Source organism: Dromiciops gliroides, chromosome 5, assembly GCF_019393635.1.
Source record: "Dromiciops gliroides isolate mDroGli1 chromosome 5, mDroGli1.pri, whole genome shotgun sequence".
NCBI lineage: Eukaryota > Metazoa > Chordata > Mammalia > Microbiotheria > Microbiotheriidae > Dromiciops > Dromiciops gliroides.
This window is the reverse complement of record NC_057865.1, coordinates 238,687,287-238,709,240: the sequence shown is the minus strand read 5'-3', so window position 1 is coordinate 238,709,240 and position 21,954 is coordinate 238,687,287.

Genomic DNA, 21,954 nt, shown 5'->3' with positions numbered 1-21,954 from the left:
CCACCTGGGCACAAATTCATTGTTCTTTCCTGGCTCCAGAAAACTATTTTGCCAAATCTAATTTTATGAAAATATTATTTTATGGTGATAGCTCAGTAAGCTTTCTATTTGTAGAATAATACAGAATGGAACTGGTATTCCTTGTGATTTCATTAGGATAAGGAAATTCCAGATGAGGAAAAGAAATCTACTACTGCAGGTTAGCACCTTCTCTGAAATTGATAGTGTTAGAGAACTGTATAGAGCAGAGGGATCAAACTGGCATATACAGGACTGGCAAAACTCCCTGGTGCTTTGATCTGGATGAAAATGTAATTGGGAAATGTTTGGCTAAATAAAAATACAACATATATAATGTTAATTTGTGGGTTTCTAAGTTAATGTGCAGCCAACAGAGATATGTTTCTATTTGAGTTTGACAGCACTGGGTGTAATATAATATGCAGAGAGGTTAAGTGATTTGCCCAAGATCCCACAGCCAGAATAGTCAAAGAAATTACTTGAACCCAGATCTTCCTGGCTTGAAAGACAGCTTGAAAGAGAAGTTTTCCCATTTGGGATTTCCAGAGCTCCCAATATGGGTTTTAACTAATATGTAATTATCATTAATATTTAAACAAAGGTCAACTAAAAATGAATTTCAAGTACTTTGTTAATTCATACAGATAGATAATTTGGGGGTGAATTATCCCATAAAATATATTCATTTGCTAGCATGCAATTAAATGAAAGACATTTTGTAAAGTATGTAAAATGCAGCTTAAAACAGAAACAACTTGACTTATTTGGTTTATAAAATTACATCTTCTGCAAAACTTCAGTGTGGAACATAAAAGTTGCTAATTAACATATGCAAACCAACAGAAACAAGTGAGATAAGTACAATTAGTAGCTATCCTCTTTTTTTTTTTTATGAAAGCCCCAATTTAAGATAGCTTTCTGTGAAATCTAAGTCAACCAAAGTGGATAAGCGTAATTGGAAATTACACTTTAAATTCTGTCCTACAAAATTACAGACTAGAGTTCTCTGACTAGGGCAAGCAAGGAATTCCTGAGATGTGGGGATTATTATGTGGGAATATTTCTCTGTCTAGTTCTCTGAGGAGTAAATCTGGAGAGCAGTCATGGGAAAACATCAGATGATGACGATGTTGGCAGAGATAAAAGAAATGTGATATTGGATCTGAAGCCAGAATCCCCCTTCATATAATTATTACTAGCTGGTGGGGAAACCTCATAATTGCTCCGAGAATCAATTTCTTCATTTTTAAAGTGAAAAAAATAATACATTCTAGGGTTGTTGTCAGGAAAGCACTTTGTATTCCTTAAAGTGCCATGTATGAGTGAATTGTTATAGTTAATAGTTGCAATTTACCCAGAGTGTTCACAGAGTGGCTCCCTCACAAATACCTTATGAACTAGGCAGTGATCTCCATGAGGGAAAGATTTATCCTCTAACACAAAGGTTCCTAATCTGGGTTCTGGGAACTTTTTATACACGTGTTTTTATATCTACATGTTAAGTATATGCAATGCATTGTGTACATACATGTATGTAAGCAAACATACACATTTGTAAGCTACTAAAGCTTAAAAATGCACTAAGCTTTTAGGAACCAGGGTCCCTAAATATACATATATGCATGTATAAAACTATTTCAATATAATGGGTTTCCTTTATAATCCTGTATGTTTTATTTTATGCATTTTAAAACATTCTGAGAAGTTATCTATAAACGTCCCCAGACTGCCAAAGAGGTCTATGACACAATATAAATTAAGCGTACCTGCTCTAAGGCATCTTTGGTTATCATCTACAGCATTAACCCACCCATGTTTCCTTCCCCCCCACAAGGGAGAGGACCAATTGTCCCATAAAATAAAACTTTTCATAAAAGCAGCTCAAAATGTCCATTTCAGACCCAACAGCTTTCTTGTCTGAATGTCCTTATTTATTTTGACTCTCCATACTTCATACCCCATGCTCCTTTGTGACTTGATTCCCCTTGTACCTGAGTCTGCTTTTGCCATTTTAATCATGTTTTTTGCCAATTCCAGATGCCACATTGCAGAAAGCAACCTGCCTCCCCCATCACTGTGTCCTCTGTCAGAGGACCATGGAATCATAGGATGATAGATTTAGAACTGGAAGGGACCTTAGAGGTCCTTTAGCTCTTGGACTCCACCAACCGGGTTCCTCTTAAGAAGGATGTCTCTGGTTGGTTGGCCATTGTCTCTCCTCCTGTTACCTGCTTCTTCAAGTAGGACTCTTTGCCTGCCATCTTATTTATTTAAACTGTGTCTTGCAGGCACCATTGAAGAGTCTTCCAGTTGGTGACCATCTTATTGGCCTATTGTTTCAATAGGCAAGAAACTATAAATAAATGCTGAATGCGGGTGGGGGTGGGGGTGAGGGTAAAGGAGAGGATCTTCTCTCCTCTAGAATTCCCCTGCCCCAAGAAGTTACTTTACTTTCTGCCAATCAGACTGGGACCCCATTGCCTAACACCATCTACTATGTTCTCACCATGACTACCACTTCCCCTGGCTTTCCTACTATTCAGGGCCTTTGCTGAGGAAATCCATAGGCTTCTTCCTTTCCCCTTTGTTGAGGCCCTTTCCTAGCATTAAGTGAGCTTCATATAAGAATAGTATGGTCCAGTCAATTGTGAAAGCAGGAAGGATAAAACCAGACTTATTTCCATTGGCATCAGAAATTCATCGATAAGGAAACTTCTCTAGATTTGTACCTTCTCTGAATTTATGATTTTAGAGACTTGCCTAGAGCACTGAGAGATTAAGTGATTTGTCCAGAATCACACAGCTAGTATATGTCAGAGGCCATACTTGAACCAGGTCTTTCTGGTTTCAAGACTAGCTTTCTATCCATGACACATGGTCTGAAAGCAATAACCCTTGTCCTTTCTTTGGATTAAGGGAGGATAATTAGGAAGAATGGAGGGGGATGTTAGAGCTATAAAGGAAGCAAATGGGAGCAGCCCACCCAAGCCTCACACTACAACTAGAAATTATATCATCACACTTGGGCAGTGAAATGGGAGCATTTCCAACACCAGTGGCTCCCGTTTAGCTGGGACAGATGCCTCCAAAACTGAAGGATGATATTTTTCACTTTCTATCATTTTTTTAATTCAAGTTTTCCTACACAAAGTGACTACTATGGTAATGTTTTACACAATTGCACATGTATAACCTAGATGTGATTACTTAGCATCTGAAGGAGGGGGCAAGGGAGGGAGGGAAGGAGGGATAGAATTTGGAAGTCAAAACTTTAAATAAAAATGTTTATTATTTTAACAAAAAGTGGAGCTAAGAAAGGCCAAGGGAGAGATCCAATCAGGTATTCACCAAGGATCCTTGAGCACAATGGTCTTCAGGCCATGGCAGGCTGAGGACTTGCACAGTGGTGTTATGAAAATCTATTGCCAGGGTTTGACAGTAAAAATCCTGAGATCGAAAAGGGGATTAGGCAGCTAGGTGGCTCAGTGGATAAAGCACCGACCCTGGATTCAGGAGGACCTGAGTTCAAATCCAGTCTCAGACACTTGACATTTACTAGCTGTGTGACCCTGGGCAAGTCACTTAATTCTCATTGCCCTGCCAAAAATAAATTAAAATAAATGAATGAATGGATAGATAAATAGAATAATTAATTGATTAGTTAATTCTGGAATTGTAGGAACTCGGGAATGGAGGCCATTCCCAAATTGTTTTATAGAAAGGGACAGGGATCTTCTTAAGCAGATCTAATTTCTCACTCCTGAGGTCACAGAAGCAGAGATATACTTGTCATCTAAGAAACTGGACATTTCTAGCCTAGACTAAAAGATCCTAGATATAGGTGTTGCAGGGAAGGAACAGGATAGAGGTAAGGGGGTACCAGGCAGGTGGAGATGGCATGGCTAAGGAATAGATTATACAGAAAAAGACTGCTTTTCCTGAAGTTTTTTCCAAGTAACACCCTTCCTTTGCCCCTCTCATATAGCATACTCACTTTGCCTATTTTATCTAGGGGATTACTACAAAGACCTGGAGCTGACTCTGGCTATCATCATGGTCTTCTTATTGCAAAATTCAGACTTAAATTGAAGAAAATAGGGAAAACCATCAGACCATATAAGTATGACTTAAATAAGATCCCTTATGAATATGAAGTGGAGGGGTGGCTAGGTGGCGCAGTGGATAAAGCACTGGCCCTGGATTCAGGAGTATCTGAGTTCAAATCCGGCCTCAGACACTTGATACTTACTAGCTGTGTGACCCTAGGCAAGTCACTTAACCCCCATTCCCCCGCCAAAAACAAAAAAGAAAAAAAAGAAAAAAAAAGAAAAAAGAATATGAAGTGGAAATGATGAATAAATTTAAGGGATTAGATCTGGCAGATAGAGTACCTGAAAAACTATGGACAGAGATTCACAATATTGTACAGGAGGATGCAATAACAACAACAACAACAAAACCATCCCAAAGAAATAGAAGAGCAGGAATGCAAAATGGCTGTCTGATGAGGTTTTTCCAAATAGCTGAAGTTTAAATAGCTGAAAAAAGGACAGGAGAAAGGGAAATATATATCCAACTGAATGCCCAGAGAAAAGCAAGGAGAGATAAGGTTTTCTTAAATCAGCAATGCAAAGAAATAGAAGAAAACAATAAAATGGGAAAAACAAGAGATCTCTTCAAGAAAATTAGTGATAGCAAGGAAACATTTCACACAAAAACAAGTATAATGGAAGACAAAAATGGTAAGTACTTAACAGTAGAAGAGATAAAGAAGAGGTGGCAGGAATAAATAGAACTATACAAGATCTTAACATCACCAATAACCATGATGTCATGGTTGCTGATCTAGAGTTAGATCTTCTGGAGAATGAAGTCAAGTGGGCCTTGGGAAGCATTGCTAACAATAAGGATAATGGATATGACATAATACCAGCTGAGCTATTTAAAATCCTAAAAAATGATGCTGTTAAAGTGTTTTTCTTATGTGAGATAAAAATTGGATATTAGATCATAAATCTCCCCTACTTAACCTCCGGGCGGAGTCAAACTCCAGTCAGTGTCTGTCTGTGCAGCGCAGCCAGGAGACCAGCGGAGCAGGAAAAAAGGCCTACTTCCGTTCTCTCCTTGCCTTTTAAGTTCGCACCCCGGAAGTGGAGTGCTAGCAGGCAGTCTGACCTGCACAGCAGGCGGACTGGCGTGCATAGCTCATGCCATTGGTCTCCTCCCTGAAAGGGTAGTCCTAAAAAAAAACTGGCTGTCTCTCCATTATCTAACCGACTGTTAAAACTTTTTACCACACTTAATATGCAAATTTGAAAAACTCAACAGTGGCCATTGGATTGGAAAAGATCAGTTCCTGACCTGATCTTAAAGTAGAACAATGCCAAAGAATATTCAAATTAGCAAACAATTGTACTTATTGTACATACCAGCAAGGTTATGCTTAAGATTTTACAAGCTTGGCTTCAGCAATATGTTAACTGAGAATTACCAGAAGAGTAAGGTGGTTTTAGAAGAGGCAGAGGAAGGAGAGACCAAATTGCCAACGTTCAGTGGATTATGGAGAAAGTAAGGGAGTTCCAGAAAAAAGTATCTATTTCTACTTCATTGACTATACTAAAGCCTTTGTATGAATCACAATAAAATGTGGCAAGTCCTTAAAGAGATACTATTACCTGGTCATCTTACTTGTCTCTTGAGGAACTTGTATGAAGACCAAAAAGCAACAGTTAGAACCCAACATGGAGCAACTAGTTAGTTTAAGATTGGAAAAGGAATATGATGAGGCTATATATTGTTACCTTATTTATTTAATTTATATGAAGAGTACATCATGCAAAATGCCAAGCTGGAGGAATCAAAAGCCAGAATTAAAGTTGCAGGAGAAATATCAACAATCTCATATGTGCATATGATACCATTATAATGGCAAAAAGTGAAGAATTAAGAAGCCTTTTGATGAGGGTGAAAGAGGAGAGTATAAAAACTAGCTTGAAGCTTAACATTAAAAAAAAACCCTAAGATCTTGGCAACTGGTTCCATCACTTACTGGCAAATAGAGGGGAAAGGAAATGGAAGCAGCATCAGGTTTTATATTCTTGGGCTCAAAGATCAGTCATACAGATAGTGACTACAGCCATGAAATTGAAAGATGGTTCTTGGAAAGAAAGCTATGGGAAATCTGGATAGCATACTAAAAAGCAAAGGCATCACCTTGCTGACAAAGGTCCATATAGTCAAAGCTATCTAGTAGCAATGTATGGCTGTGAAAACTAGATAATATGAAAATCTGAGTGCCAAAGAATCAACACTTTCAAATTGGAGAAGACTTTTGAGAGTCCATTGAACAGCAAGAAGATCAAAACTCTCAATACTTCAAGAAATCAATTAAGACTATTACCTAGAAGGTCAAATACTGAAGCTGAAGCTTAAGTATGTTGGCCACATAATGAGAAGATGGGACTCATTGGAAAAGACCCTGATGTTGGGAAACATTAAAGGCAAAGAAAAAGGGCATAGGAGAGGATGAGATGGATAGCTAGTGTCATGAAAGCAATGAACATGAGCTTGGACAGACTTTGGGGGAATAATGGAGGATAGAAGGGCCCAGAGTGCTATGGTCCATAGAATCATGAAGAGTTGAACATGACTGAATGATTGAGCAACAAAAACAATAAAACTACAAAGCAATATAGGTGGATACAAAAGGAGCAAGGTTTAAGAACAGATGCAAAGGGTAAATATCTTATGTCTTGCAAGGTGAGATTTAATGCTAGTCTAATGCTTATGATTTAATGCTGGTCTAAAACACTATTGAAAGTCAGAATGGACAGTTCCAGAGGCAGAGCCAAGATGGCAGAGTGAAACCAGGAAGCAACCTGAGTTCTCCCAAATTTCCCTCAGAAACAATGTTAAATTAAGCCTCTCAACAGAATCTGGAGCTTAAAAGTCTGAAAAAAAAAATTGATGAAACAATCTTCTGACTTAAGATAACCTAGAAGAGCTTCAGGAAAGGTCTGTTCCATCTGGGTAAAAAGGGAGCAGAGCTCAGCACAGAATGCGTCTGGGCAAGCCAGCAAAAGGTTCTTAGTCATAGCACAGATCAGCAGCTGAGGACCATGATCCTAGCTCAGCAAGCTAGTGGCACAGCTGGCCAGTTGTGAGGCATCCAGGCCCAACACAGAAGGCAATCTACCATCTGGGGTATTGGCTACCAACAGACCCAATAGGTCGGGCCACTCAGTGTAAGCTGCTGACAGCTCAGAGCAGAAAGTAGCTTACCCAGCCCCTGGGTAGTACACACTGTAGCCCAGGAGCAGAACTAAAACCTTAAAAGACACAAAAGAGGCTAAACTATGAATAAGAAACAAAAAGAACCCTCACCATTGATAATTACTATGGTGACAGGAAGGATCAAAACAGAAACTCAGAGGAAGACAACAGTGATAAAATGCCTACATGTGAAGCCTTAAAGGGGAAGAAGAATTAGTGGGGTACTGATAGAAGAGAGGGTAAAACTAGGAGGGGAAAGGGGAAAGGGCAAAAAGGAGGAGGGGCTGATAGGACAGAGAACAAAACTAGGAATTGAAAGAAGAAAAGACAAAAGCGGGGGCTGATAGAAGGGAGGTAAACTGAGGTAAACACTAGTAAGAAGGGATGGAGAAAAGAAAGAGAAAAATACAAAACAAGGGGGAAAATAGGATGCAGAGAAATACACAGTAATCATAACTGTGAATGTTAATGGGATGAACTCTCCTATAAAATAGAAGCGAGTAGATTAGAAAACAAAATCCTACAATATGTTGTTTACAAGAAACACATTTGAAGCAGAGAGATACTCACGGAGTAAAGGTAAAAGGCTAGAGCAGTATTTGTTACACTTTAGTTGAAGTTAAAAAAGCAGAGGTAGTAATCCTTAGCTACAAAGCAAAAACAAAAATTGACCTAATTGAAAGAGATAAGAAAGGAAACTACATAGACAATGATATGATATCAATATTAAACAAGTATGCACCAAGTGGTACAGCATCCAAATTCTTAGAGAAGAAGTTAAATTAATTACAGGAAGAAATAGATAGCAAAACTATATTAATGGGGGACCTCAACCTTTCCATCTCAGAACTAGATAAATCTAACCACAAAATTAATAAGAAAGAAACTAAGGAGGTAAATAGAATTTTAGAAAAATTGAATATGATAGACCTCTGTAGAAAACCAAATGGGTATAGAAAAGAATATACCTTTTTCTCAGTGGTACATGGCACATACATAAAAATTCACTGTGTATTAGGGCATAAAAACCTCACAGTGAATGAAGAAAGGCAGAAATAGTAAATGCATTCTTTTCAGATCATGATGCAATAAAAATTATGTGTAATAAAGGGCCATAGAAAGATAGACAAAAAAATTAATCAGAAACTAAATAATTTCATCCTAAAGAATGAGGGGCTCAAACAACAAGTCATAGAAACAATTAGTAACTTCATCCAAGAAAATGACAATAATGAGACAACATACCAAAACTCGCGGGGCACAGCCAAAGTGGTTCTTAGGGGGAATTTTATATCTCTAAATGCCTACATGAATAAAATAGAGAAAGAGAAGATCAATGGATTTGGCATGCAACTAAAAAAGCTAGAAAAAAAGCAAATTAAAAATCCCAATTAAACACCAAATTAGAAATTCTAAAACTTAAAAAAAAAAGATTAATAAAATTGAAAGTAAGAAAACTAGAATTAATAAATAAAACTAAGAGCTGGTTCTATGAAAAAGCCAATAAAAATAGATAAACCTTTGGTTAATTTTATTAGAAAAAAGAAAGCAGAAAACCAAATTACCAGCATCAAAAATGAAAATGGTGAACTCACCACTAATGAAAAGGAAATTAAGGCAATCATTAGGAGCTATTTTTCCCAACTATATGCCAATAAATTTGACAATCCAAATGAAATGGATGAATATCTATAAAACTATAAACTGCCCAGATTAACAGAAAAAGAAATTCTTAAATAAACCCATTTTAGAAAAAGAAATTGAAATCTCCAGGCCAGATGGGTTTACAAGTGAATTCTACCAAATTCTACCAAACAATTAATTCCAATACTATACAAACTATTTGGAAAAATAGGTGAAGAAGGAATTCTACCAAATTCCTTTTATGACACAAATATGCTGTTGATGCCTAAACCAGGAAGAGCCAAGATAGAGAAAGAAAATTATAGACCAATCTTCCTAATGAATATTATGCAAAAATTCTTAACAGAATATTAGCAAAGAGATTAAAGAATTTATCACCAGGATAATACACTGTGACCAGGTGGGATTTATAACAGGAATGCAGGGATGGTTCAATATTAAGAAAATTATCAAGATAATCGACCACATGGATAACAAAACTAACCAAAATCATATGATTATCTCAATAAATGCAGAGAAAGCTTTTGACAAAATACAGCACCTACTATTACTGAAAACAATAAAGAGCATGGGAATAAATGGAATTTTCCTTAAAATGATAAACAGTATCTATCTTAAACTAGCAGCAAGCATTATATGCAATGGGAATAATTTAGAGGCATTCCCAACAAGATCAGGGGTGAAAAACAAGGATGTCCATTATTACCACTATTATTCAATATTGCACTAGAAATGTTAGCCTTAGCAATAAGAGAAGAAAAAGAAATTGAAGAAATTAGAATAGTCAAGAAAGAAACAAAACTGTCACTCTTTGCAGATGATATGATGGTATGCTTGGGGCATCCTAAAGAACCAGCTAAAAGACTACTTGAAACAATTAACAACTTTAGCAAATTGCAGGATATATAACAAACCCACATAAATCATCAGCATTTCTATATATGACAAAGTCCAGCAGCAAGAGATAGAAAGAGAAATTCCATTTAAAATAACTGTAGAAAATATAAAATATTTGGGAGTCTACCTGCCAAAACAAACCCAGGAACTATATGAACACAATAACAAAACACTTTTCACACAAATAAAATCAGATCTGAATAAACTGAAAAATATAAATTGTTGATAGGTAGGCTGTGCTAATATAATAAAAATGACACTTCTACCTAAATGAATTAATTTATTTAGAGCCATACCAATCAAACGACCAAAAAATCATTTCATAGAGCTAGAAAAAAATGACAAAATTCATATGGAAGAACAAAAGGTCAAGAATATCAAGGGAATTAATGGAATAAATGCAAAGGAAGTTGGCCTCACTGTGCCAGATCTAAAATGATATTATAAAGCAGTAATCATCAAAACTATTTGGTCCTGGCTAAGAAACAGAGAGGTGGATCAGTGAAAGAGGTTAGGCACACAAAACACAGCAGTAAATGAATATATCAATCTCCTGTTTGATAAATCCAAAGATGCTAAGCTCCAGGATAAGAACTCATTATTTGAAAATAAACTGCTGAAAAAACTGGGAAATAGTATGGCAGAAACTAGGCATAAACCAACATCTTACACCATGCACCAAAATGAAGTCAAAATGGATACAGGATCTAGACATAAAAGGTGATACCATAGGCAAATTAGAAAAGGAAGGAATAGTTTACTTGTCAGATCCATGGAGAGGGGAAGAATTTAGAATCAAAGATGACATAGAGAAAATTATTAAATGCATAGTGGATCATTTTGACTACATTAAATTAAAAGGTTTTTGCACAAACAAAACCAATGCAAGCAAGATTAGAAGGAAAGCAGAAAACTGGGAAACAATTTTTACAGACAGTATTTCTAATAAAGGCCCCATGTCTAAAATATATAGAGAACTGAATCAAATATATAGGAATATAAGTCATTCCCCAATCGAGAAATGGTCAAAGGATATGAACAGGAAGTTTTCAGGTGAAGAAATTAAAGCTAACTAGTCATATGAAAAAATGTTCTCAATCACTACTGATTAGAGAAATGCAAATTAAAACTACTCTGAGGTACCACCTCACACCTATCCGATTGGCTAATGTGACAAAAAAAGGAAAATGATGAATGTTAAAGAAGATTTGGGAAAATTGGAATACTAATGCCCCATTGGTGGAACTGTGAACTGATCCAACCATTCTGGAGAGCAATTTGGAACTATGCCCAAAAGGCTTTAAAGCTTTGTATACCCTTTGACTCAGCAATATCACTACTAGGTTTATTTCCCAAAGAGATCATAAAAAAGGGTAAAGGACTCACATGTACAAAAACATTTATAACTGCTCTTTTTATGTTAGAAAGGAATTGGAAAGTGAGGGGATGCCCATCAATTGGGGAGTGGCTAAACAAGTTGTGGTATATGAATGTAATGAGATACTATTATGCTGTAAGAAATTATAAGCAGTTGGGTATCAGAAAAACTTGGAAAATGAATTGATGCTGAGTGAAATGAGCAGAACCAAGAGAACATCATACACAGTATCAACAACATTGTGTGATGATCAGCTGTGATAGACTTAACTCTTCTCAGCAATACAATGATCCAAGACAATGCCAAAAGACTGATGGTGGAAAATGCTCTCCACATTCAGAAAAAGAATTCGAATTTTCTCCAGCTTTCTTTTGGGGATGGAGGAGTTTGGGACCTATGCAAGTACTTTTTTTTTCCTAGTCATTGTCAAGATACCTCACCCTAAACCAGTAGATTTTTTTGGTCATCAATCCTCTTGACAATAACAAAATAAATGCTTTATTAATCCCAGAGTATTTTAGTGTATTACTCATACTACTCTTTACAATCATTTAATGCTTAAGGTTCCATAAAAGAATCAATAGTGTAAACTCCATGGACCATAGGCATGAACTTCCAAAGGGTTCATGAGCTACAAAAATGAAACCATAACACTCACAACATTGCCTACAATCCCAGATTAAGCTTCCTTCATGCTCTGAATTTGGGATTCTTCAGGGCACCATCCTCACTCTTGATTCGTTGGATGAACTGAGTTCACAGACACATCCAAAAGGCCAATGGATACATCCCCCTTGATCAGATTTGCAAGATGTTAGTAACATCTTTCATTTTTTATGCTCCTTATCAAGTGCGCTCTGTTCCCTTCCAACAAGGGTCATCTAAAAAAAATTTAAATTCCATATTCTCTATCCAGAAATCTAAACACTATTCTCAAATTTTCTTAACCCACTGTTTAATTAAATTAAATTCAACAAATATTTATTACATGTCCCCTATGTGAACACTCTATACTAGGAATTTGTTTTGTATCCTAAAGGGTTTTTTTTGTTTTGTTTTGTTTTAGTGAGGCAATTGGGGTTAAGTGACTTGCCCAAGGTCACACAGCTAGTAAATGTTAAGTGCCTGAGGCTGAATTTGAACTCAGGTCCTCCTGAAAACAGGGCCAGTGCTCTATCCACTGCGCCACCTAGCTGCCCTGATCCTAAAGGGTTTTTAAGCAGGGTAACTAATGTCATGGTCAAATTACCCTCTCTCTTCTAAAATCTCCACCTTTAACTAATAGCAATGATAAAAATATCAATTTGGGTTTCTTAGTGTCTTGCCTAAGACTTCAAAATTCCCAGCAAATGCTTTCTTTCTAGCTGTATCATTTGTTCCCATCATTTGAAGTAAGTTTTCAGATTTGAAAAGTTACAAAGGCTTTTCCTTCAATCCTAAATATATGCTCCCAAAACTCAGTAAGTAGACATTTCTATTATTTATATCAGGTATGCCTTGATGCCCTTCAGCAGTCATTACCCATCCACAACTATTCATATCTACTTCTTCTGATCAGTAGTGGATCCAAAGAAGCACAGAAGAGTGAAGGAGGACCTGGATTCAAATCCTACTTCTGACACTACCTGGGACACTTTGGGCATCATTTAACCCTTCCAGGGCTTGGTTTCTCCATTGATGAAATGAGGAGGTGGAATCCAATGACCACAAAGTTCCCTTTCAGATCTAAACCCAATGAACTGGCGACCTGACTCCTGGCATCCTCCATGGATCAATATCATCACTCCTTGAAGCACAAAAGGCTGCTTCCTCCTCAGAAGGACCAATTACACCTCTTTTCTTGAGGGGCCTCTTGACTGCCAAGTTTTAAATGCCCAGTGTTATTTTTTCTCTCCCTGCTATATGTCACATCCTTCTACTTTCCAACTTCCTGGCAAAGATCATGGCTTTCTGTCAACTCTTTGGATTTTGTTCTTTACTTTCCTTTTGGAAACATTTTCACATTCTTTTAAAAGATATGTCACTCTCCCTGCAAACTAGGATAGGAGAGAAATATTCTTTCAGCACTTTCACTGGTAAGGAGACCAGTAGACTTTGTACATACAAACATAGTCAGTCCACTTTCCACAGATTCCCCATCAAATTCTCTTTTCCCAACATTCTTTCTAGTGGTAACAACCTCAATTCTTCTGTGTTCTTGGTGAAGCTCTAATGGCTAACATACACACTGAGGTACATCAGCAAACCACTGATTTACTATAACATGGCTCAGTCACTGTTGGCTCCTGAATGATGTTATAGCAGTGGGCTACCCTGGATTTTTATGGGACTTTTCCTATATATTCTCATGTTATGATGTTGGCTTCATCAACTGCTTTTCATCCATAATTAATAGGTTCTTTCCAAAGCAACTGCCAACTCCAACTCCAGTGGTTCCCTATTACCCCTTGGACTAAATACCTCCTCTTCTGTTTGGTATTTAAAGCCCTTCACAAATTGGCTCAAACCTACCTCGCCAGACTTATTATACATCACTCCCCTTCCAAGTGCTCTATAGTCTAGCCAAACTGGCCTTTTTGCCATTCACACATAATGCTCCCTCCATACCATGTTGCCAACCCTTTGTGCTAGCTGTCCCCCATACCTAAAAGGCCCACCCTCATCACCTTTAGCTCTTGGAAAGCCTGGCTTCCTTCAAAGTTCAGGCTAAGGGGCAGCTAGGTGGCACAATGGATAAAGCGCCGGCCCTGTAGTCAAGAGAACCTGAATTTAAATCCAGCCTTAGACACTTGACACTTACTGCTGTGTGACCCTGGACGAGTCACTTAACCCTCATAGCCCTGCAAAAAAAACAAAGTTCAGGCTAAGCACCACCTTCTACATGAAGACTTTCCTAATTCCTGCCCTCAAATTCTATTGCTTTCCTCCCCTTTTCCATTACCTTTTGTATTTTGTATATACATAGATGTCTCTTATATATGTGTGCATTCTATTATATATGTGTGTACATACACACATAGACATATGACATGCATATATGTGTGTGTATATCTATGCATACACACACACACACACAAGCACCTAGGTGGTATAGTGGATAGAGTGTTGGGTTTGGAGTTAGGAAGACCTGAGTTCAAATCTGACCTCAGACACTTACAAGTTGTGTGATCCTGGGCAAATAAATCACTTAGCCCTATTTGTCTCAGTCCTCTCATGTATAAAATAGGGAAACACTAGAGAAGAAAATGTCAAACCACTCTAAGATTTATGCCAAGAAAACCCCAAATAGGGTCACAAAGAGTCAGACATGACTGAAATGTCTGAATAATATGTATGTATGTGTGTATGTGTATATGTATTGACATAAACACATGTGTAATATATAACCATAACCACACACGTGTGTGTGTTCATGCATGTGTGTTTACGTGTATGTTCACGCACACATGTATCCTTGTTGGCTCCCCTCATAGAATGTAAACTCCTTGAGGGAAGGAACTTTTGTTCTAAAAACTTCATTTTTGTCTTGATATCCCAAGTACAGTGCCTTGCACATTGTAGGAGATTTATAAATGCTTGTTGGTTGACTGATTTTTTAAAATCTCGTACAAGCAGAAGCTGTGAGAAAGTTATAAGCAAAGATGCAGCTCTTAAGCACAGCATCTCTCTGCCTTTCTGTCTAACTGCCCACTATTTGTAAAGTGTTCGTTCTAAGTAACTAGGTCTCAAGAGCTGACTGAGAACTGTTGCAGGCATTCCAGAGGGCCTCACAGTATCTTCAGGGAACTAAGTCTCACCTTAGTTTCTTCTATCCCAGTGGTCCTTCTCCTTCTTCTTCTCCTCCTCATTCTCCTACTCTTCCTCTTCCTCCTCCTCATCCTCCTTCTCTTCTTTCTCCTTCTCCTGGCAATTATGTTAAGTGACTTGCCCAGGGTTACACAGCTAGTAGGTATCCAAGGCTGGATTTGAACTCAGATCCTCCTGACTCCAGGGCCAGTGTTCTATCCACTATGCCACATAGCTGCCCCAGAAATGGTTTTTACAGTGTAGATTAAGGCATATTGGGGGGTGGGAGGGTGGGGAGTGTACCATGACTAAAATGGGAATTTGTTTTCTTACCTATATATGTTTGCAATAGACTTTGAAAAAAATAAAGTGAAAATGAATTGTTCTTGGGGCAGCTAGGTGGCACAGTGGATAAAGCACCAGCCTTGGATTCAGGAGGACCTGAGTTCAATTCTGGCCTCAGACATTTGACACTTACTAGCTGTGTCACTTAACCCCAATTGCCTCACACACAAAAAAATGGTTCTTGGAGGTGGCAAAGCCACATGGTGAGGTATGAAGTTCAGCTACACTAAAAGTCCCAAAGTTCTATGAACCATAACACCTGTAGTAAATAAGCTTATCTGAGGCACAATGAATGGGTTTACAGCTTAATTTCTAATTATGAAGTAAACACAGACCCAAAGGACATCGGTATTGGAAAGGATGTCAGAGTTCATCTCATCCACCACACTCCTGAGAATCCCTCTACAACTTCACTGAATAAATGATAGAAAAACTTCCCATGAAAGTACTAGGTACTCACCTTCTGAGGTCATCTTTCTCCTTTCGAATGACTAATTTCCAACAAGTTTTCCCTTATCATGATCTTAACTGTAGATCTAAAATTTGGAAATTTCCATCTCTTTCTCCTAGTTGTATCCTCTGGGGCAATGCTTTCTCAAACTCATAGGAACATAGACTTAGGGCTAAGAGGAACCTTAGAGGTCTACTAATTTAATCCTTTCATTTTATAGAACTGAAGCCTAGAGAGGAAAAATGACTTGCTCAAGGACATCCTACTCTCTCTCTCATTGGCGAATTCCTCCTGGAGTCTCCATTTTGTGGAAAGGCTCATGTTGGCCTGCCTTCATTCTCCTGGCTTTATGGACTTTCAAACCAGCTTCCAGGGGCAGTTAGGTGGTGCAGTGCATAAAGCACCAGTCCTGGATTCAGGAGGACCTGAGTTCAAATCCAGTCTCAGACACTTGGCACTTACTAGCTGTGTGACATTGCCCCACCAAAAACAAACAAAAACAAAAACAAAACAAAACCAAAAAACCATGCCTCCTCTGCCAGGTACCTTCATTCCTCTCATCCTCCACTTTTAGAATATAAGCCCCTTGAGGTCAGGGACTGTTTTTCTTTTTGTAATTGCATTGTGCTTAGCACAGTGTTTGGCACATTGTTGTTGTTCCATCATTTCAGTCCTAACCAACTCTTCATGACCCCATTTGGGTTTTTCTTGGCAGAGATACTAGAATGGTTTGCTATTTCCTTCTCTAGCTCATTTTATAGAAGAGGAACTGAGGCAAACAGGGTTGAACTACTTTTCCAGGGTTAGAGCTAGTAAGTATCTGAAGTCAAATTTGAACTCAAATCTTTTTTATTTCAGGCCTGTGCTCTATCCACTGCATCTCCTTACTGTCTGGCACATAGTAAGTGCTTTATTTTTTTTTCCTTCTAAGTGGTATATAGCTAGGATTGAAAGCTAGGCCCTCCAAGTCTAGATCCAAGTGTTTTTTCTTCTGCATCTTGCCATCTCCCAGTCTCATTCATGTAAATCATTGTTATGAATCAAAAATTTTCTCTTTATTTTCATAGCTCTAATATAAGATATCATTTTAAAGTAACTTGTGTAAAAATAACAAAATTTTGTTTGTAGATTTAGTCTCATTAATTTATACTCACATCAAAAATCTTGACTTTAAATTCCTAAGTCTTACCAGAAAGGAGAAAGGAGATATATACAATAGTTGACAAGGAACTTAGTCAAAATACCCAAGGACTTAGAGATACACAATTCAGTCGATTCATCAAAGAAAAAAAAATACTAAATTCTTATTTATATAGGACTACTTCTGTACATACCCATCATAACACCTGGCAATTTTACAGATCTGTGATTGTGTTGTTTTTGGTATTTGTTTCACCAAAACACATTACAACGCATTCATATCTTTTTATCTTATGTAAATCTCATCTATATTTTTTCCAAAGATCATACATAAAGAATATACCTACCATGCCACTATTATGACCACAAATGACCAAGTCAATGTCTATTATTCTTTTAATACCTCTTAGGTACCAATGGACCACTTAGGCTATCCATTTGTTGTTCCTTATTCTTGATATTTGTCCAGCCCAGTCATCATCACTTCCTGTGATAATGTTATTTATGTCATTTACTTCACACAAGTAGTCATTGGTAACATCCTGTAGATGACATCTTTCTACCATATACCCTTTAGGCTATTTGTAAATTTCATTCTTCTGAGATCATAACATTTTAGGTTCACAATCATATAACATCTCTTGAAGAATATGGCAGTTAGAGAGATGGGCTTTTCTTTTTTAAAGGAAAACAGTAAAGATCATCGAAAGCACTATACAATTTCTCAGATGTCATCTCTGAACTTCTTTTTCCTTTTTCTCAATTATGGGCCCAGCTCTTTATTCATCTGTAGCATCTGTACAATAATGGTACATAATTCCCAAGGGTTCTGTGAGAAAATAATAGTTTGGGGAACACCCAAAGGCCCCAGCTCAAGGGGATTTATTGAATTAAGATTGATTGGATTTACTGATTTTGCTAATTAACTCAAAGTTAATTCAATTAAAACCACACCTGCACAGCCTTGTGTTCTCAGAGGGTGTGAACTCTGACCTCACCACATAACCACCCTCAAGGCCAGTAAACCAATAGATTTGCATGATGCTAGCCAATTAGCTTGAAGCAGTATGTAAGGACCGCCTCTCCTCCGCCCCAGAAAAAGCTTCCACAGGCAGTTACTCTCAGTTAGACTCTCTCAGAGGCACTCTTGGTGGTAGAAGACTTAGAGGAAGAAGCAGGTCAGGTTGAGCTCCATTCTCTCCTCTAGGCCAGATAGGCCTTTTCTTAACTTTTTAAGCCAGGTGTTCTCTTTTTACTAATACTTGGTATGCTTTAATAAATGCTTAATGCCCAAAACTGGTGCTAAAGCTTCTAATTTATAAGTAATAACTATATTAGTAACCCCAGCTAATTTTCCCCAAACTTGGGACAGAAATAAGGTGACCATACATATAGTTTTACATGCTACAGTTCCTATCGTGCATCTAATGGTGGTTTGGACAATATATGTGTATACGCGCACACACACACACACACACACACACACAAGTGATTTATCCATTTTGTTTTTCCTGTGTGGAAAAGTTCAATATAGATTTTGTAGTTAAGTGTTCCTGGATCAATGTAGCTAATGCATGACCATCTATCTCATGGCAGCCCATGAAAAGGACAAAATTCAGATCACCTTATCTTTAGAACTGGTAAAGATCCCAAATGCAAAGCTTTGTTAAGAAGTATCTGCTACTTCCCTTTAAATTATTATCATATTATCAAACCAAAGGATGATAATATTATTCAAGTGATAATAATCATGCTTAATAACAATTTGCCTTTCTACTAAGTCTTTTATCCATGGCTCTCAAAGCATTCAAGAAACATTCATTAACCCTTCCATTCACAATTCAGGCACCCAATTCTCCGTCTCCTACAAAGGTCATTCAGCAACAGGACAACAAAGTAACACCAACAGCCTCTTGCAAAGTTTCAATGGATGAACCACCCATAGGTATTGTCTTAAGTATATTGGGAAATTCAGATGTCAGGAAGGCCTGAGTTCAAATCCTGTCTCAGACACTTACTAGCTGTATGACCCTGGGCAAGTTATATAACCTCCATTTGCCTCAGCTTCCTCAACTGTTAAATGGGGGTAATAACAGCACCTACTCCACAGAGTTGTTGTGAGGATCAAATGAAATAATATTTGTAAAAAGCATTCAGCACATAGTAGGTCCCATAGAAATGCTTATTCTTTCTGCCTTCCTCCTTCTATGTACAAGTGTTCTTTTCAGCTTGGCTCTAATATGACCATCGTTCCTTTAATAGGCCTCTAAAGCCTGTTTAATTGTTAGCCAAATGGACTGGATCATCAATGAAGTCATATTTTGGAAATGCATGGGTCAGCTCTTAACTGAGTCAGAATCATGAGAGATTATGGAAAAGCTTCAGCCAGCCCAGGATTCAGATTGAAAAGCAAGGGAAAGGGTGCCAAAATTCAGGAAAACATATACTGTATTAGATCATTCATTTTTATACTACCCCGTTTCTCATTCTGAGTACATAGAGTCCAAGAATGTTTGGATTCCGCTGTTATGATTGCCTGCAGCAAAAGGCAGGCCTGCAGCTCCAAAGAAATTCTTGTGGACAACATTGACCACAATATTTAAGTCTGTCTACAGGAATATGACTGTGGAAAAAATTTTCTTATGTCTCAATTAAAAACCCTTGTTATGTTCTCCCTTAGGGAGGGAGAGCTATGTCTATGGAAAGGAATGCTGTCCCTTTTAAAAACATGTAATCTGGTTTTGTAGGGGGTGGCAGCTGTTAAGGAGAGATAGAATGCCTGAAGATTGTGTACAAATAGGAAGGAAAGAGAGCTGAAGAACAGAGGGGTCAGGTAAAATGGGTGGGGGGGACCCAACAACCACAGAACTTTTTCTTGGCAGGGTAAAGGCAAGTCACAGAGAGATCATGCTGGTAAATCTCAGCCCTATATAATCATGGCCATTTTCTTTATGTATCTGCCCACCGAAGACAACAAGTATAAATATACGGTCAGTAAATACGCATTTATAGGCACTTACTATGTACTATGGGGATTCAAAGAAGGGAAAAAATAGTCCCTGCTCTTGAATAACTCAGTTTAATGGGAGAGACAAGATAGAAAGCCGCTCTGTACAAACAAGGTATGTAGAGAATAAATGGGAGATAATCCACAGAGAGAATGCATCATATGAAGGGGGGGATGAGAAAAGGCTTCCTGTAAAAGATGAGATTTTTAGCTGAGACTCGAAGGGAGCCAGGAGGTTGAGACAAGGAAGGAGAGAATTCCAGACAGGAGGGACAGCTGGTGAAAACATTGAGAGTTGGGAAATGAAGAATCTTGTGTGAGGAACAGCAAGAAGACCAGTGTCAATGGATCAGAGAGTACTTGAAAAGGGGTAAAGTATAAGAAAACTGGAAAATGGGGAGGGGAGCTGCAAAGGTCTTCAAATGCCAACTAGAGGTTTTATTCTATTTGGATCCTAGAGGTGATAGGGAACCGCTGGAGTTTCTTGCTAAGGCCCTAGAACCAGAGGCAATGAGCTAATAACAGGGCAGTGTGGAAGATGGTGGCACTAGTGATTTTGCCAGGTATTTAGGGTGGCATAATGAAAAGAGCATTGGATTTGGAGTTGTGGGGATGTGGATTCTAATCCTGGAAACTGCTGTTGACAAAATGACCTTGAACAATTCCTTGGGCCTCAGTTTCCTCATTTGTAAAATGAGAGGGCTAGACTCTAAGTTTCTAAGGCTTCTAAGTTTCCTTTCAGTTATAAATCTACAATTCCATGAGATTACGATCATCCCCTAGGAAACAAGGAACTGGAACTCCTGATATAGCTGATATTAATTTTAGCCAATATAATTCAGACACACAATTCTAGATAGGGATTTTTAAACTTTTTTCTGTGGCAGTCTGATGAAGCCTATGACACCTCTTCTCATAAAATAAGATTACAAAACAAAAGCTAATAAAAATAAAGATGTCATTTACTTTTTTCTTATCCAAGTTCACTAACCCTGTGAACTTGGGATTTATGAAGCCCTGGTTAAGAACTCCTTTGAGCCAAAACTGAATATTAAATATTTCATTATCCTTCCTCTCATTCTGGTACACTCCTATATGGAACTGAGAAAAACCAAGTGCTTGACCCTAGACCCCAAAAGATACAAGTGAACATCCACAAATTCAAAAACAAAGAATACAGGCCCAGCACCACAGAATGTTGCTAAACCTATAAGTCTTCTTCCAACTTTAATTAACTTCTGATAATAACAGAAGCTACTTTAGAAGGTTGTTATAAGGATCAAATAATATCACATAAGTAAAATACTCTTCAACCTTAAGGCACCATGTAAATGCTAGTTGTTATTGTCATTCTTAGTACCAACAACAAACGCACAGGCTGCCATTCTGCTCGTTACCATATATGGACTGGCTTGATCCAAGATAAAGCAGTGGGTTCAAATACAAGGCATTCAACAGCATCCAACAAGGGCTTAGACTAAATCAGGGGTCTGGGTTTGAAGTAACAGGACAAGGGAAAAAAAGCAAGCAGAATGCAAGATAAAAGGCCAGGATTTCTGGATACTGGCTGCCATCAGTCACTTCCATCACTTATTTTGATGGCTTATGACCCTTGTCCTTTGGAACTGGGGAGTGTCTTAAGGACTATGCATCTACATCCTGCTAAGGAAGTGGCAAATATACTATTGCCACTGGTGACTAACAGGTTAGACCAAAAGAACCCATAACATGTCGAGGTCCTCCCTTGGATATACGGAATATATGGAAGCTGCCATCGATCGAACCCTGTGAGGAAAACCAACCTAAATAGGAATCAAAGAACCAGGGAGAAGGTCCCCACAGATCTGGACAACCCAGAATGAATCATCCCAAAGGAGACATGCAAGACATGATCCAGAGTTAGATTAAGTAATGACACCTTTGACAAAAATGTTTATGGTACATGTGACATTCATGGAGTGTAAGGCTAGTGACTTCAGGGGCAGCAAGATAGCACAGCGGTTAGCGTGCTGG